This window comes from Pinus tabuliformis, chromosome J, assembly GCF_031772625.1.
Source record: "Pinus tabuliformis cultivar Carrire ecotype Pingquan chromosome J, CPIR1, whole genome shotgun sequence".
Taxonomy (NCBI): Eukaryota; Viridiplantae; Streptophyta; class Pinopsida; order Pinales; family Pinaceae; genus Pinus; species Pinus tabuliformis.
This window is the reverse complement of record NC_142295.1, coordinates 302739638-302755014: the sequence shown is the minus strand read 5'-3', so window position 1 is coordinate 302755014 and position 15377 is coordinate 302739638. Positions and strand designations below refer to the sequence as shown.

The 15377-nt window shown below is 39.7% G+C and overlaps 1 pseudogene; it reads right to left on the bottom strand.

Annotated features, from left to right (window-relative positions):
* Positions 1 to 359: 359 nt before the first annotated feature.
* On the bottom strand, positions 360 to 10023 carry LOC149226955 (DEAD-box ATP-dependent RNA helicase 41-like; annotated as a pseudogene).
* Between the last annotated feature and the right edge of the window lie 5354 nt (positions 10024 to 15377).

Sequence of the window (15377 nt, the reverse complement as noted above, 5' to 3'; positions counted from 1 at the left end):
ATTTTGATCAAAGGTCTTGGATTGTCTCATCATGATTTGAATCTACTAAAGGAAGAGTTTGATTGGGCTTTACCCTTCATAGGGGTTTTTCCCTGGCTGAGTGACTACATCTGGTGTCCATTTGTCTTTGATGATCTTCATGTCTTGGTAGTTGTTTGATTATATAGAACACAATAGTAACAATAATAATAAAGTTTCTAAAATAATATCACAAGAATATATCAAGTTACAAGAGAAATCAATTAATATAACCTTATCTATGCTGCCCTAGATTTATCAACATTGTCATGTCAAACTAGCCAATGAATTGGAATGTCATATTTTCACTTCATAGGGTTCAATTTGTGTTGATAGGGAATTTAGACCAAATCAATATTAGTTCTAAGACTATTGTTTCCTCTTCTTTTAACTTTTTATTTATACATTGTGGCATATGAAGAGAGTGAAAAAGAAGAATTAGAAAGCTCTTGAGGAACTGGAGCTCCAACCATATTTAGCAATGGAATAGAATCCTTGAAAACAACTTTGTCCACGTTATTAATAACAATGATTTCTAAGCCTAACATTTCCAGCCTTAATGCTCGCCCCACCTAATGAACATACTATTGTAATGAATTTGGCATATCAAAGTAATAACCTGACTAACTTTTAAAAGATCAAGTCCCTTTCCAAGAACACCAGTGGCCATCACTATGTAAGGCTTGCCTATCAAGAAAGATTTTAAAATTTGCTTCCTCTCTGGCATTGGTTTCTCCTCATGTATTGATGGTACTTCCAATTAGTCATGCATTTTATAGCATTTGACAAAATATCAACACCCAGTCACGAATTCACAAACATAACAACATGTGGCCTAAAATGGTGGTTGTTTTTCAAGATGTAAAGTAACCATTGCTCCTTATTCTTGGGTTCAACCCAGATGTTTTTATGCTTTACTACTCCATTAAGAATGCTCGATTTGCCCGCAGATATAAAAAGAAGATTTTTAAGTATTTATGATGTGAGACTTTCTATGTCGCGTGGAATCGTTGCTGAGAATATCATGATTTGGGGATTTGATAAAGCACGAATTATCTGCATGAATTGGTTACGAAATCCTTGCTACGACATACAATCCACTTCATCCTAAACAAGCATACATACATAATCTAACTCAACATCATGCTTTAAAAGAAGATCAACGAGCCTTCATGGCGTGGCAATAATTAACTCAATCCCTTATTATCTATGCTGCAGGCAATAGATAATGCATTGGGTTTTTAGTCAGACCCATATTTGTTTGGGTTTGAGTAAAAACATTTGCAAAAATTCTATATTTGAACATTGCACATTGAAATTTATTATTTTTAAAAAATAATTTAAATTATTTCCAACCTGATTGACTATTAAATTGAACATATTATTGCTCATTGTATTGATTTGCTAACCTTGCAATGATGGTGATGTACATGTTGTCGATTCATAAAATATTATTCTATTACAACATGCATATCTTATTAAAAATAAATAATTTTTAAATACCAAAAAGTGATGAGCATATATGGTGTAACTCTATGAAACTTATGGCTCCCATGCCACTCCTTTTTTAGTTTTATTTTGAGCTTAAATCAAATACTTTATTTTCATTTATACTCACCCACGTGGCTTCCTTTTAATCATATTGATCCTTCTCTTAAAGGCACTGAGTATACCAATCTTGCTCCTCGAAAGCATTGACTATATCATTGAGGCCAATTTGTATCACTCTTCAACACGTTGCCTTTATCTCTCATGCTTGCATATGAAATGCTATTCAATGTATATAAATTCATCGTACAAGTTTCAAAGATTTATGACATAACTATGATTGACATAAAATAAATTCGCTTCATACAAGTTTCAACCATCCATATAAAGACATTTACGTGTAATTTCATTACACAAATTTACTTTAGGTTGACCATTCACATATATAAATAAAAATAATAATAAAAACTAAAAAATTAAAAACAGGTTAGTGCATAGATTGTGTTTTAAAAAATAAATTAAAATAAGTTGTTATCAATGTAAATAAAGATGTTATTCACATATAAATAAATTGATTTATATATAAATAATTTAAATGTATAAAAGTTAATAATGTAAAAAAATGGTATCATTAAATTAGATAGAAACATATTACTAATTTTAGCTATTACAATTTGATTTTGATTTTTTTTGTTTTGTTTAAATTAACATTTTAAATATAAAATAATTATATTCTTACTTTAGATATATATATATTTGTTATCTTTTAAAATTGATACATTACATATACTTTAAAACATAAAATAAATACAAACACAAATAATTTAAAAATATTAAGATGAATATTATAAAAAATAAGTTATGTAAACTATATCTTCCAAAAATATGGATATAGTTATATTAGAGCCAAAATCCAATCCATGTTAATATAGATAGCAATGTCTATCATAGATTTAATTATTGACTTGGATATCAACATTCCTAGGTCAATGTAGACATTTTATTAATCCTTCACAACTAGCATGTTTTTCTTTTGGATAGTTGTCTAACATTTGACAACTTGCATATTTGTTCACTATGAATATATTTGTTGGGACATATTGACTTGCATATTTTTCTAATAGACTACCTTCAAACAGGATTTAATTCATGTATCTTGACAACGTGAGTTTGAACATCTAATTATTTATTACATATAATTTAGCTATATTTAAACTAAGCAACAAAGACTAGCTATTATGTAGCACTTGTTTAATCCTTGTAAACCTGACAGGGCATTGCATCTCCATCTATGATGAGAGTTTCCTTGAAGGCAACTCTTTCCCAGTGAATTGGCTTCTCTTTTACCCATGCACAAAGTTCCCTAGTGGGAGCCAAGACCATGGCTAATGATCTCGATTGTTTAGAAAGTTGTTGCATATGAATCATTGAACAACGCGATATAATAGGGATAAGAAAATAAGCAATTTTAGTAGAACCAGTGTCCCCTGAGACAAATATATCCCTCCATTTCAATGGAGTTGGGATTGTCTACATTTTCACGGGCGTTGGGATATCATATCAACCAAATTTCAAGATTTTTGTTAAGTTTTGAGTCAAATCTATAGTTAGAGAAATCTAGGATGGGAGGTGGCCAACCCTCTCCATGTGACCACTGTCACTGGTTCACTAGTGAAACATACATGATATAGGTTAGCGAACACATGGTTTTTTTCTCTTTGCTATGTACAGACGACGAAGGGCTATCACATAACATCCCCTTAAAGAATGCCTTTAGTGTAATGATGAAGATGGAAGAGTTGAGAGATGAATGCACTGGTCATATTGTGGTTTGCTTAAGTTGCTTTATTCTTTTAGGGGTTGATTAGGATGAAGGGATTGACTCATTGATCCATCTTGGCTTTGGTTTTGTATATTTATATGTGCCTATTATAATTAACATCAAGATAGAGAAGTTTATCTTTACATTTTTTGTGGACTTGGTCTTTGGTTTTTGAATGTTGTCTTTCATCTTTTATGGGTCGTTGTAGTTGTTAGCATTCATATAGAAGGTTTGAGATTTAGATTTTTTTTTTTGGTGTGTTTCACTTGTATTTTTATGATTCTTTAGGATGTTTTATTTGTTGATGAGTTTATTTTTATCTCAATACTTACAATTAGTATAAGAGTGCAAGTCAATTATTGGGTTTTTTGGCAAGAGTTTGGAAATATAATGATGGTTGTAGGGGGACTTGGTTCGTAGAATGGTAAACAAAATCTAGCTCGATTTATGCAAGTTTGAATGAAACATAAATCTTGATAACTTGAGGGCAAATGAGGCACAACATAAATTTATTCTTTGATGCACTACTGAAGTTGCTCTATTGATGCATAATCGAGTTTTTTCAATTGGTATATACATTGAGAAGTTGATTGAGGTTGTGGATATGGGGCTTTCATTCTTTGATGTTAAGTTTGCACTTCATTCTTTTTTCTTCTTATAATTTGTTTATAATTCTTGAAGGGTATGACACTTGTTGGATTTCTATTCAAGTTCCCTTCTTTTATATATATCGAAGGAGATAGAAAAATCAAACTCTTTCTTATGTAACCATAAATATATTAGAAGTGTTGAAGAAAGTGTAACTAGGTTCGGTCTTCATAAATGTAATTTTGATCTTTGTACTAGTAAAAGAAGATAAATATTATTTTTGTAAATTATAAAAATGAGTTTCTTGCTCATTACATAAGTCTAGCACGTGTTGAAGTGTTATAGGAAAGTCAAAGAGTCAAAGAAAATACTGACGATCTCTTCTTGAGCATATATAAAATGTATATGAGTCAACCTAGTGTCTAGATTAGCCCTCTAAGACAAGCACAAGAAAAATTCAGCCAATAAAACGGTGTAAAAGCAGTCATGTCAGCTCAAATAAAAGACACAACGATTCCCACACTCATGCCGGATTATTATGGAGACGTAACCACTATAAATACCCAGCTGCGGTCATCACAGAAAACACATAAAAACTCAGACTCTCTATAATTTCATATGGGTGTAGAAAGCTCTAAAACTTCAGACAAGTACAATAGTTCAGGATTTTCGGACGATTACAATGGCTCAAGAATTTCGATCAGTGTAGTAGCTCAGTTTCGGATAAGCATCTCTGTGCTTTCAGATGGGTTCCACAGAAGTTCAATCTTGAGTGAGTCTTGACATATTTGTGATAATAAAGATCTTTGTGTAGGAATAAAACACAGCCAAGTTCTCAGATAATTGTAATGATAAGTATCTCGGTGATCCCTCACTAACACACACTATCTCGACATTCATTCTAACGCAGTCATCATCTCGGCATAATGATAATCATGATCTCAGTCATGATATTGATAAGGACGCAGTTGCAAGATCTTAGTACAATGCTCATATGTATATATACATATCTTGTTGTTATAGTGAAGGGGTAGCAAGTTTCATATGAAGATGCAATAATGATATCGGTGGTGCAATAATGATGGCCTCAATGGTGCGAAAATGATGATGATCTCAGCAGTGACAAAGAATAGGATTGGTGTCTTGGTCTTGGAGTGGCCTAATAGGTCAAGGGTCATGGTCTTGGCATTCATCAGTTGGAATCTATATAGGAAGAATTTTGTGCGGGTTTTTCTCTCAAAGAGTGAGAGGTTTTGGCTCTGACAGAAAGCCAACATCTTGTGTCCTTGTCTCTTTTGTTTTGGTAGCTATTTGATGAACTAAAGTAGACACACTCTAATAATAATAAGTGAAGATTGTGCTAAGAAGAAAAATTGAAAACCCCTCACAAATAGTTATCATGACTAGAAGAATCTCATTAACTATAATTTCTCTAGATTCTTCAACATGGTATCAGAGCTAAGGTGTTGAAGTCAAAGGAAGGGAAACAAAGAGACACTTAAGGATCAAGCTTCAAGAAATACCAAGCAAGTTGAAGGATATCAAAGAAAAAGGACCAAGAGCTACATTGAAGGATAAATCCCTATATCAAAGAAGTAATCTACAACATCAAGAGCTTTTGTTTCCACAAGTCATCATTAAAAGGCCGCCAAGGTCCTCATCAAGATGTCTAAAAAGCAAGGTAGCTCAAAGGACCTCAAAATCGCATATCACATCATCTTGGCAAAGGTTGAAACCCTAGAAGCATTCCTAATCTACACTACAAAAGACGGCAAATCATATTGAAGGCAAGAAGGCATTGTCATCTTCAAGGTTCGAAAACCAAGCAAGGATCATTTCCTTGCCCTAGAAGAAGATCATCCGAAGAAGAAAAAAGTCATCCTCATCCAAAGAAGCAACATTTTCTATTGAGGAAAGGCTTTCTCATTTGAAAGAAGGTCATCCAAGAAGAATCCCTCATACATCTTCTTCAACCATCATCAACATGATCAAGGTGAAGATTTTGTCTTCACAAATCAAGTAAGTATTTTTTCATTAATCAATTTGGTAACATGACTTCATGATTGCAAGGATATCTATAGGTTGGATGGGTCATCAAAGGTCCTTGCATGGAATAAGGAGAATTGTGATTGTCATAATCCTCATAGAAAAGAGAAGTTGACAAACATATCAAGGTCTCCTTTGAATTCATGAGAGGTAACTCTTAAGGTCCTCTCATCCCTATGTAGCAAGAAATGAGATATAAAAGAGATATATGAAATTTTGAAAGATTACTCTCTGAAATAAAGTGAAGAAGGTCATATCAATTAGACCTGATTGAAAGTATCAAAAGAATGAAGGAATGTGTTCATGAGATCTCAATTGGAAGATCTGGTAAATATGATAATAAGAAAATCATCATTGTTCTAACTAATAGGAAAGGTAACAAATGTCCATGAACAACAAGGTTACCTCATTCAACAATTAGTGGTCTCTATGCTAGCTAGAGAAAGACAAGTTGATGGGAAAAGTATTGAAGGATAAAGGACTAAAACATGTGAAGAAAGGAAAGAGAAGTTTGGTCCTCAAACAAGACAAAATAATATAGCTAACATTATGGAAGCTCATATCACTGGATAGATGAAGGAAGTTGAAGAAAAGGGCCAAGGAAAGAGGGAGTAACAAATCTCTACTATGATTGAAATATGTATCCCTCACAAAAGGGTCATACCATAAGATTTTGTTATAGATATGACCATGATAATAAGATGCATCGTGGCATCATGGGAGCATTAGAAACAAGAGCTCGTAACATCACTATGGGAATCACAGAGGACAAAATCTATGGCAGTCAAACAGAAGGATATAGCTCTTGGGAACCTCATTAGACATTGAAAGAAATGATGAAGTCATTTGGGACAAAGCTCATCCACTAGTACAAAATGACTAATTAGTTACTAAAAAAACAACTAACATTTGCATATAAACGACCAATTTTCAGTCGGTGACCAATAGTAGCTAATTTACAATATCTTATAACGCGACCAATTTTTAATCATTTTTAGCTTAGTCATTAATTGGTTTCCTCAATTTTACCATATAGTAGTATATTTAGTCATTAATTTGGTCATTAATTTTTCATTGGTTTAGTCATTAATTGTCGCAATTAATGACCAAATATACAACAAATATATTACTATATGAATCCTCGATAAAACCAATTAATGACCAAAGAAATATAACTAAATCTTAGTCATGTTATAAGATACTGTAAATTAGCTACTAATAATCGTATATATGCAAAATTTAGTCATCATTTTAATAATTTTTTTATCATTTGCAGTAGTCATTTATCCTTTTTTGGTATTTTCATATTCATTATATAAATGACTGATTTAGTAGTTTCTATTCATTTCATTTAATTTCATTCATAATCATTATAAACGACTAATTTAGCCATATATTCATTTTATGTGTGTTTATCATTAATTAAATAAAGTACTAATTTAGTAGTTTTAGATTGATTTTATGTATTTATTATTAATCAACAAAAATTAATTAGTATGATTTTGTGACTAAATTTAAAAAAAAATGTCATATAATGTGCATGTTTATCTAATATGATAACACAAAGTTACATAGGTTAATTACAAGGCTAAATAATATCAAGTGCAAATAAAAATAATTTCAACCATATAAATTTTATTATATAAATATCAAGTATTACAATATGAATTTCCAACTTAATATCGATCGGATTACAATTTACATATGACATATTGTTTCATCATTTCAAAACATTGTCACTGTGTTGCCAAAGCATTGCAAGTGAATTCACCAACTCTGAAGGTTTGACCATCAGTCTCTATGAGTGTGTCTTATGTGAGATATTGGCTCTAAGGGTATCACTAGATAGATTCTCTTCTCTCTCTCATTTTGCATTTGTCACTCCAGTATTATTGTTCTCCTCTTTCTTCAATTTTTTCTTCTTACCATCAATATTGAATTCCTCTCCTGAAAATGAAAGAAGATACAATGTAGAGTATAAGACATGAAATAAAATGAATACATGAATATAAAAAAAGTTGTTGGCTTGTTAGTGCCTAACCCAGGTTCGGAGTTAATTAGCCAAACAAATCCTTGTACTACTGGCCCTTTCGGCAACAGTCCATGGAGCGCGGACTGAGGTCTCACCCGAAGTAGTATGGGAGGGTGCTAGAACCAGGTTTTCACACCCTTGAGATGTCTGAGAGGTTCGACTGGTCCACTGGTTGTTCCTGCGAGCAGGTTGCTTCGTGCACTTTCTCGTTCCTCGCGGCCTGATACACTGCCTTCACGCAACCCTAACAAGGGGTTGTGGAGCTGCGTTCTATGCTATTACCCGAGATCTTAATTATCTTCCAGTACTGGTTAATTACCTTCACCTACTTGAATGTATTAAGTTATAATTCGTTATACAAAACATTCATACAGTTTCGCACAGTAAATAAATAGTATACTTGCAAATTATATCTAATCATGAATTAAACCAGGAAAACATACACAGAAATATAGTAAAACTTCTCTGTATTGATTCTCCCAATGGTTACAGACTCGACCTGACCTACGCACTCAGCTGTGGACTACTAGGCCTCTGCGCACTCAACTGCAGAGCCTTCTCCTACTCTATGACCCACAGACACACTTTTCACTTCAACTCAATCACTTAGACTTCTCATCTTCTTCTATTCCATCTTCTATTAGTTCTCTTATACACTTAGAGCCTCACTCTATTTATACAATCTCATGGTCCACAGACCATGGGTAGGTCTATATAGCCAACATGACATTACAGAACTAGGGTGGACAACCCTGTGACTCTATTATAATTTCGCGCCCCACGCCCATAATTCGCGAAGCTTTTACAAGAAGACTCGGTCAAAACTTGGGCTTTAAGCCCAAAAACCTACCTTGGGGGGGATTCCATGCCCAACAAGCCCATAACACAAACATCGTGACTCGCCCTCAAGTCACTCTGTCAGCACAAAGACCTTTGCGTGGAGTCCCTCCAATTATGCTTGAGCTACCGCAAGGTCAGCAACGCACTGAGCTGTTGCCTACTGAATCTGTTGCATGCGTTGTTCCAAGACCGCTGTGTCGGAAGTGCTTCTCTGCATCAGTGCGTGTATCCCTTGCATGTGTGCGAGCTTGCCTTCAATTTCTGCTGTGATGGTGAAGGCCTCATCGATCCAAGGCTGAACACGCGCCTTCAGGACTGCTTCCTTGTGTCGTGCCGTGTCCACCTATTCTTTCAGTGCTTTGGCCTGTTGCATCCGCGCGAGCCTCTGAGTGAGGGCCACTGTCTACGTAGTTCCTTTGATGTTGTCATACTACTGTTGGAGTTCTCACGCCTCTGTCTCTAAGCGCTGGATGTTGGGGTCCTCCTGCAGATTTGTGAGGACCTCAAATGATTCTTCCAACATGTTGGTGCAGTATCGTACTACACTGCCAATTTCATCCAGTCTCGTTGTGATAGCGCTAATGCGTTGTTCTCTGAATTCTGGAGGGGTGGACGACTGCACCTTTAACCGCAGCTCGACGATCTGAAGGTTCATCTCCAATTGAACCTTTGTCATTTCCTCCAACGCCTCACGCACCCCTGCTAACCTGTGGATGCGTGCCTCTACTGGTATGTCTGTTGGGATGGCCAGCTCCGGGACGCTTTGGAAAGCTTCGTCTATTACCTGAACTAGATATCGATTTTACGACACCACTTCGTCATGCTGCAAGCTCAATTGTTCCATATTGATTTTTTGCTCGCTGAGGACTTGCAGTGTGCGACTCTCCCTAGCTCGCAGCTCTGCAGTTATCCCATCCTGCAAAACATATAAGGTCTCTCGTGGGAGTGCAGCCATATTGATACCGAGACCCTTCAGCGCGCTAACTGTAGGCCTGTCGGCCTCATTTGTTGTCACTAGTGCCCCTTCTGGCAGTACTATGGTATTCGTCATCTAAGCGTGCAACATCTTTTCTATTGTCGTTGTTCCGACTGCAAGGATAGTTCAAAGGGTACCAGCCTGAGGAGGGCACACCTGCAAATCCCGCAGCTGTGCTCTGATGGCTCCCAACACAATCTGGTTCGCCAGCATTAAATTTTGGAGGGCATTAGAGGTGACATTGCACACTATCTCGCTGATGTCGTGTAGATCACCCTCGGTTAGAGTGATCGGGTCAAAAGACAACTTCGATGCCTTGACCTTCTTGCACGACCCTGCCCGCTCGGTTGGGTGCGGGCACTTCAACTATGTTAACGTGGTTTGTGGATCCGCGCCTCCCTCTTCTTCCTCTGCTTCCTGCCCATGCGAAGGCAAAATTTTGCCCTCATGCGCCTTCATGGCTGCCTCCTGTGCGGCTGATGCTGCCTTTTCCTGCTCAGTTGCTATCTGTGCAGTGTCCCGCGCCGCCCGCACTTTTGCTGCCATTACTTCCTTCCTTCTCTTTTTTTCTAACTATGCGGTGCGCAACTTGGCCTCGTCTTTCTTCCTCTGTGCTGCCGACCTATTTATCTCCGCGATGTCTGGAGCGCGCCACTCCGGCGGCCATGTCTCCCGGACGTTAAATATGACATCGTCTCTGGTTATAAAGGGTAGCTTCCTCCATTGTTTGGTCGGGTCCTTGGGCGCTCTAATGTAAATTATAATATGGATGTTCGCTTTAAATTCTGAAAAACTTTGAATGTTTTTGTAGACAGTGGGCGAAAATTGTGGCTTATGGTTGATCCACATTCTAAGGTTCATCTCCATAAACACCCATAATATTTTACTGTCGCGGATCCTAGTGGCATCATTTGTGGCCAAGAGTGAAGCGTACTTCGCGGCCTCCGACAGATCCCTGTCAATTGTGGGGAATTGACTATCCTCCAGTGATTCCCTGTCACGAGCACTATGGATAGTAGAAGCCATGCATAGTGGAACATTTTTCCCTATTCCTAAGCTTCGCGGCAATTCTCCAAAAACTCCTTGTAGAGGAACTTGGACCAGTTAAACTAGACCCCCTCTGTGCACTGCTCAACTAGTGTGACCACCAGTGCGGGTACCAAATCTGCGCGGCACTTCTCATAACTTTACCGGCCAATATTTGGGTTGCCACTTTCACTGCTTTGTCATTGATGCTAGATATGGCGTAGCCCCTTTTCTTCTTTGCCAGCTTGTACTTATTCTTCATGGCCTACGCCATGGCCAAGTCACTGCTCTTACCTTCTGAGATGTTCGCGGGGTCCTCTCCTTTACATGGAAGCTGGGAAATGCGGTGAATCAAGTCTGTTGTGATGGGGATGGGCTCCTCCAGCCACAAACACCCATCATGCACCAGGCAAAGCAGCTGCCTAATGATGAAAATGGTTATTGGGGCGCAGTGGAAATGCAACACCTACAGCAGGTTAAGTAGCCCAGCCTTTTCCACTCTGCGCAACCACTTTCACGGCTCTAATTCTGTAACCCCCGCTATGGTGTTCTGCTTGGGCTTCATGAGGTGCGAGGTCTCAAGGTGAGGGAACTTCTCGTGGTCAGCGAGGTCCCAATCTTCGAATTTTAAGCTTGGCACCCGTCCCAGGTGCGTGCCCTAAAAAATAATATTGTCTGGGAGGAGCGGGATCTGGAGCGAGTTCTTGGTCTCGTCAAGGTCCTTGGGAACTTTAGCCTTCCCTTTCCGTGGGGGGACATAGGCGGGCAACTTTGTTGGGGGGTGCGCAGGATCAGTTTCCTCCTACATGCCTTCGTCCTCGTCTTCTACGCTGATTAGGTCCTCCAGGTCTTCTTCTTCTTCATTGATCTCTATGGTGACGGCTTTCCCCTTCTCCTCCATTGGCAACTTGGTGCGCAACAAGTTCCGCGGGGACACATGTATGGGAACCATCGCTTTTTTGTCCTTCTTGGGTCTTGGCGTGCGCGGTGATTTCGGGATTTCTGCCACAATCCCGGCACCTTTCGAAGCATCCCCCACAGTCAGGGCCTGCGCAACCTCTTCGACAGTCATTTCTGTTATCTCCATAACTTCCTCAGCTGTTGCCATCGTGTCCGTCCAGAAATCTAGCACTCGTGAACTCAAGGGCTCAATCAACACTCAACACACAACAATCAGGGCTCTGCTCAATAGCTCAATTCTAAAATGACTAAGTGTTGTTTGTTGGGCATCCCCTTGTAATTTATAGTGCTTTTTGAATTTGAAATCGACCGTTCCCTCCAAATTCAGTTCCTTAATGCTCCCTTGGCGACAGATTTTCCCAAATCTTGCCCATAAATCGTGTCTTAAATGCCTATCGTCCGCTCCATTTGGTTTTAGGTCGAGCATCCCATCCTGAATAGTGACTTCAACAGACACTTTCTAGCCAACCCGCGCGGCAGCGCAGCCCCCCATGTGTGGGCGCGGACCTTGTGACTCTTTGCTTCTGTGTGCAGCTCCAACATCACGCAATTCCTGGGAAGAATAGTTTATAGTCCTGCACTTCCTTCCAACTGTCTGGAGTGCTAAGACTGTACTTCCTTCAACTAGTCAAGTGGTCGCACCACCCGTGTAAAGTTTCATCCTGTCATCCATCATGTTTCCTGGAAAATACCCACCTTTTATTGTTACGGTCGGCATTGCGCACTTTACCATCTGCAACGCGCTACCCTGGTCAATTCGCTTAGTAATGTGCAGTCCAAGCCAAGGCATCAGACTGATCAATTTGCAGCAATAGGCCTTAAACCTGTCATCATGATTGTATGCATCCTACCTTATCACCCTGGTCTTTTTGTCGAGAAAATCTTCCTTTATCTCATCCTCCAGCTTCTTGACTTCTGCGTCCACCATAGCGCTTTTCTTCCCTAATCGTACCCTTTCTTCTTCAAGTTCTTAAAGTCTAAAATTTCCCAGTTGGATTTCTACTTCCAAGGTTCCGTGAACCGTCGTATCTACTAGCGCTATCATGCGTGGTTTAAGCTCTCCAGGTACTATAGGGCTTATAGCGGTTGCTTCATACTCCAGCCTTGGTGGTGCCCGCGCAGTCAGGTTCTTGCACGCAGTCCTATAAGCCCATAGAACCACTGGTACATGCAGGTCCCAGTCAGTCCGCTTCGCATTGTGGACCTTGTTCAGTGCTTTGCATACTTTGTTAAAAGCTTTTGCGTGGATATTCTTCTGTGCACTTGGTCTTTCCATACTTCGTGGTCCTAACCAGAGGGATCGTTCACGCCATTGCCTTACCCACACCTGCTTACTGATCGTGTCTCCTACCGCGAGGACGATGTGCATTTGTGCATGTTTCACACCATATGCTTGTATCCACCAAGATAGGTGGGTGCGTGGGTCGGTTCGTTCGACAATTTTGTCTGTTAATCGCATCGGAGGCTTCCCAAACAACATGTGCATCATCCTCTACATTCGTGCCAGTCCTCAAAACTTCTCTGGTGCATCCCCCACCATCTTGCGGGCATAGCTTGCAATAGCCATTTCAGAGCATCGAAACGATGTTGTTCCGGTACTTCTCTTTCAAATTTGTTCAGGAAGTCATCCACCTCGCTTAACCCATCATACGTAGGCAAATCTCTTACCTCTGTTACTATGCAACGCATCGACCTTATCATCATGTTATAGTTGAGCGTGGTTTCCTCGTGTAACCGGTTCTACCATTGTTCTATCTCCTCGTCAGAATTTGATGTGTAGGAGCTTTCACGCTCCCATGAGATTCGACCATCCGTGGTTGGATTTACCCAGTCTTGCTCCCGCGTGGTTATCTTGTAGATGCAGTCCAGATCGTTGTCGCTGTCATAGTCGCGCACTGGCTCCCTGTAGCGCGATCCTTTGGCAGGGTCTAAAGGCATCACTGCACGCAAAGACTTTTTCTCAAAGATCATCTTGAACTTCTTTAGATTTATCACTCCATTCATGTCAGTGGCCCAATCTATTCCCAATAGTGCGGGGTATGGATTGTTGTCATCAACAATCTCTATTACTTGAAAATTTGCTAGCATGCTTTCTCCTTCGATATATACCGTGATTCCCTGCAATCTCCCCATATGTAGGATATTTTGTTGGTTCGCCATTCACAGTTGGATAGGAGACCATTGCAACGCAAGCCTGCCCATGCGCTCCCATGTCTGTTTTGGCAGGACGTTCGCATCCGACCCTAGATCCAGAATCACTTGGTCCATCTCATATTCCCCAATCTGTGCGGTCAATCTCATTTCCCTTCCTGTTCGCGTCGTGTGCTTCCCGAGCTTCTGGACTACGTGCAGTTCTCCTGGCGTGGTCCCAGCGCATCTAGTTATGAGTTCTTGTAGCCCCTTTATAGCCTTTCTATCGCGCAACAGCTTCATGCATGTCTCCAAGAACGCAGTGAGCATCGATGGGTCCATTTCCGGCTTTAGTCTGTCTTTACTTCCTGAAGTGGAGGCATCAGCGAAGCTTCTCTTAGCTTCCATGAAGGTCTCCTTAGCGCGCTCCAAATCAAATTTTGGTTCCTTCGTTGGAGCCTTGCGAACCCAAGTACTTTCATCAAGTTGCTTGCCTTTGTCATCTCTTGTCGTAATTCCAATACGGAGCACGATATTTACATTAGGGTCTTCCTCGCGCGGCTAAAACGTCATCATTTGTAGGTTCTGAGTCGGGGGAGGTTGGAGTGCTCCTTTATCGCGCAACCTCGCTATCAGTGTGGGACAATCCTCCATCTCATGATCAAACAACATACAATACAAGCATGATGGTCGCGTTGGATTCGTACAATCACAGCATAATGCCCTGGCCCTCCGCAATTGTAACATATCAGTTGTCTATGACCTCTTCCTGGTCCCCCTCCACCTCGGCCTTGTCTGCGCCCCTGAAATCTGGTGCACGCCATTCCTGTGTTTTGATCGAGGGCCCATGTTTCGGCCTGAACTCTGTAGGTAGGAGTTCGATCCATCATCAATTCATAACTTCTACAGGTGCGTTCATCATGTCCTACCGACCTATAGAAATTATAGAACAACTGCTGTGAATTCTATGTATACTTCTATAATAGATGGCAGTTATCTGTAGCGTGCTTTCCTCCTATCTGACAAATCACACACCACAATGCAGGCATCGCGCTTGGTCCTGCTTGTGCATTCGGTCTTAGTGGTATTGTCCCTCCTCCTGTAAGGTAATTCGCGAACACCGGGAAGTGGTCCTTGTCGTGCCCCTGACCCTTGCATTTTACGCACCATACTTCACCGTGCATCTCTGGGTGGGTTATCCTGTCTTGTTTTAAACTCTGCATCTCCAGGCACAAGTTTTTCAACTACACGTGAATCTGTTAAACTCCCAAGTTAGGATCTTGTATCGGAGTCTCATGCAATCTCATCGTGATCTCCAAAGCCTCAGCCTGAGTGGTTAGCCTTTGTTGCGACAGTGTGTTCCGTAGATGCGGCATTAACGATGCTACAAACCACTCGTGGTGTTGCCCATCTGTTAATGTTATTTTCGATTCGTGAATTGTGCATTTCAG